A 3357-nucleotide genomic window follows, 5' to 3' on the forward strand; every position below is an offset into this window, starting at 1 on the left:
CTGTAATCCCAGCACTTTGGGAGGCCCAGGCAGGCAGATCGCCTGAGTTCAGGGATTGGAGACCAGCCTGGGCAACATGGTGAAACCCTGTCTCTACTAGAATACAAAAAATGCGTCAGGTGTGGTGGCATGCGCCTGTAGTCCCAGGTACTCTGGAGGCTGAGGCAAGAGAATCGCTTGAACCCAGGAGGCATAGGTTGCAGTGAGCTGAGATCGACCCACTGCACAAAAAACAAAAACAAAAAAAACTCAGCTGGCCACACCTCCAGCACTTTGGGAGGCCAAGGCGGGCGGATCACGAGGTCAAGAGATTGAGACCATCCTGGCCAACATGGTGAAACCCTGTCTCTACTGAAAATACAAAAATTAGCTGGGCATGGTAGCATGACACCTGCAGTCCCAGCTACTCCAGAGGCTGAGGCAGGAGAATTGCTTGAGCCTAGGGAAGCAGAGGTTACAGTGAGCCAAGATCGTTGCCACTCCACTCCAGCCTGTGACAGAGCATGACTCTGGAAAAGAAAAAGAAACAAAAAAACCAACACTCTGTTCCATTTGTGGAGCTTGCATTCTAAGAGGGAAGACAAAACATTAATGCCCATCACTGTCCTCTGGACATCATGTGACCTTGGGACATTGGAAATGCTTTGTTTTTGCTTCATTTTGTTTTCAGTGTTCTAACTCAAAAACATCTATTTGGAGCTTTCCTCATTACTCCCAGCAAAAGCCATGAGAGTAGATTGTGCATGGGAGGAAGAAACTGATCCCTGCAGAATGCTAGAATGGGAAGGCAAGAAAGAGCCCAAGGTGAGGAAGTAAAACCAGCAAGAACAAGTAGCTGGCACTACCTCTGAAGCCAGTGGAGGCAAAGTGTGAATATGAGTGGTTGGGTATCTTGGCCACAGATCCGAAACCAAAGGGATGCCCACCCCCAGGCCGCAGTTCCCAATGCCCTTGGAAATGAGCCTCAACCATCCAAGTGAGGCTGGGAGACCTCCCTGACTCCTTCCCATCTCTCTTCTCTCCCACACTCATCCCCAAGGCCTGCCCTCTGCACCCACATTTCTCTCCACTTCAGATCCTGTGCCTGGCCTAGTGCCCAGGCTTCCTCCTGAGCCTCTGGGCTCCCTAGAACCGCTCCCAGGACACCTCACCTGGACTTCCCAAAACGCCAGCCAAACCACTGGAGAGCTTTGGACAATGAACACAACCCGCTGCCCGCAGCCACCCTCAGCCACAGCCACACAGCATCCTGAGAGGAAAGCGGTGTCTCCATCCTCTCGTCCTTCCTCCTAAATCTCCCGGGGCCCTTAGGGTCCGCTCAAAGCTGCCTTGTTGAAATGGTTTCTTCTCCACCTGCCCTTCCCCTGAGCCAGCCTCACTCAGGTCACAGCCTCCATCTCTGGCCATCCTGAATCCCTCCCAAAGTCACCTCTTGGTAAACACTGTTGCTCCCCCTTCGGAGGCGCCATGCCCATCACGGATTAATTCCACTCACCCTCAAACACTGTGGCTAGGAGGCTCCCTACACCCCGCCGGCGCGACCCTCCCTAGCACAACCCTTCCGAAGGTGATTCCTCATCTACTTGCTGGCGGTCCCTGCAGACCGCTGGCTCTGCAGGCGAGGGGCTGCGCCTGACTGCCCTGATTCTCAGGCCCTGGAGGAGTGCTCGGGGGAAGGAAAGGCCCCATCCGTTTCGCTGAAATATGGATAAGAGTGCTCGGATTTGGAACTGGAGAATGGTGACTATAAAAGATAAGAAGCAGGACAGACGTTGTCATACTGCGGACCCCAGAGCAGAGAAGAGCAGTGGGAAAATAGGGCCGGCAGGTGGGGAGGAGGCTGCGGGGGACGGCTTCGGCCCTGGAAGGGCAGCCAGGAGGCGTCGGGGTGGGCGGCGTCTGCGCGGGCTGCGGGCCGCAGAGGCAGAGACCCGCTACGCGCTGCAAGGGAACTCCCAGAGACCGTTGCTGGCCCCACCGAGACTGCAGTGCTTCCCCGGGGCTCTTGGCTGAACGACCTCTCCCGTCCTCGAGTCCCACCTCTCGGTGGCAGCCGGGGGACCTGAAGCTCGCCACTCCTGTCCCCCAGCCCGGCCCTGCGCGGGGACGCCCTCACCTGCACCTCTTCCAACGCTGCCGCCGTCTCTGTGCCGCGCTCCGAACCTGGACGCCGATTCCTGAGGCGCAGGACCGGGTCCTACTACTGCGCTCGCTGCCGACTCTCACTCCGGACTTTGCCGGCACACCTTTTATACTCGGACGACAGCAGAGGAGCAGATCACTCGTCATTCGTCATATTTGGTCTCCCGGAACCAGCGGGGGCGGCGCGCGAGGTGGCCCGGAGCAGGGCTAGGGGCAGGGCTAGGGGCAGGGCCAGGGTTCCCCAACTTGCCCCGCCCAGGGCTATTTCCGCGACTGCCTCCGCCAGTCAGAGGCCAGCCAGGTGCCCAAGGCGCGCGCCCGGCCTCACTCACCCCCAGCGCTGCGGCCGCTTGGGACCAGGTTCCGAAACTGACAGCCCAGAGAAGCAGGCTGGTAGCCTGCGGTGTGCAGGACCTCTGCGCCAAAAAACAAGGGGTCTGCGGGAAGGAGACAGAGCCTGGAACCCTCGACTTTCCTACTTTCAGAAAGTAGCTGGGTGACAGCCAAGCTCGATGTTCAGTGGGAAGGCCCCATGGGTCCACTCCTCTTGTCTTATGAATATGAGGGATTCAATTAGAACCAAAGCATTTGTTCCAGGTCCCACCACTAACTAGTACTAGTCCTGAGTACTAGTACTAGTACTACTCCTGGGCATTAGTACTAACTGGTACTAGTCCAGATAGAGAACCAGGCGTCCTCACTCCTAGTAACCGAGCCCTTCTCCTGCCACAGCTGCTTGGACTGCGGTTGGTTTAAGCAGCCCCACCATTGCCGCAAAGTGATGGGAAGAGACACTGAGTTACATGGGCTCAGGACACTCCTGCATCCTCTATCAGGGGTCCAGAGGCAGAGACTTGGGAGAGTTGATGCAGCAGTTTGTGATGTCATCAGATATCTCCCCACCGCCTCCATCCTAGGCTGGACGCAATTTGAGGCATTTTGTGTTGACACGGTGACATTCAGAGGAAGAGAACAGACCAAATGGCTCCCAGGGAGCGTCTCCCAGAAGTCACGCCCTCCTATTTCAAATTGACCAGAAGTAGAGCTTTCTCCTGAGGGCCTGAATTAGGGAGAGGTAAGCCAGGTGCCTAAGGCCCAAAATTTCAGGAGGGCCACACTCGTAGGGGCCAATCCTGCATTTGAACGGCCCTGAGAATCAGAACCTCCTTCAATTTTATACTGTAGGTACCTAGCTTGTTTTTAAAATGACACCCT

The 3357-nt window shown here is 56.3% G+C and overlaps 1 protein-coding gene across 2 annotated transcripts in view; it reads right to left on the reverse strand.

The window, feature by feature from the left end:
* Nucleotides 1-2232, reverse strand: part of RIPK1 (receptor interacting serine/threonine kinase 1) — a 47602-nt gene extending 45370 nt beyond the window's left edge. The window contains exon 1 of one of the 2 annotated variants that reach the window (XM_032250074.1): nucleotides 2117-2232. The gene's annotated coding sequence lies outside the window, so the exon portion shown is untranslated. The remainder of the gene's footprint in view (nucleotides 1-2116) is intronic. The other variant, XM_032250075.1, reaches the window with a different exon arrangement.
* Between the last annotated feature and the right edge of the window lie 1125 nt (nucleotides 2233-3357).

This window comes from Sapajus apella, unplaced genomic scaffold (genome assembly GCF_009761245.1).
Source record: "Sapajus apella isolate SASKATOON/1434 unplaced genomic scaffold, GSC_monkey_1.0 scaffold70, whole genome shotgun sequence".
Classification (NCBI taxonomy): Eukaryota; Metazoa; Chordata; class Mammalia; order Primates; family Cebidae; genus Sapajus; species Sapajus apella.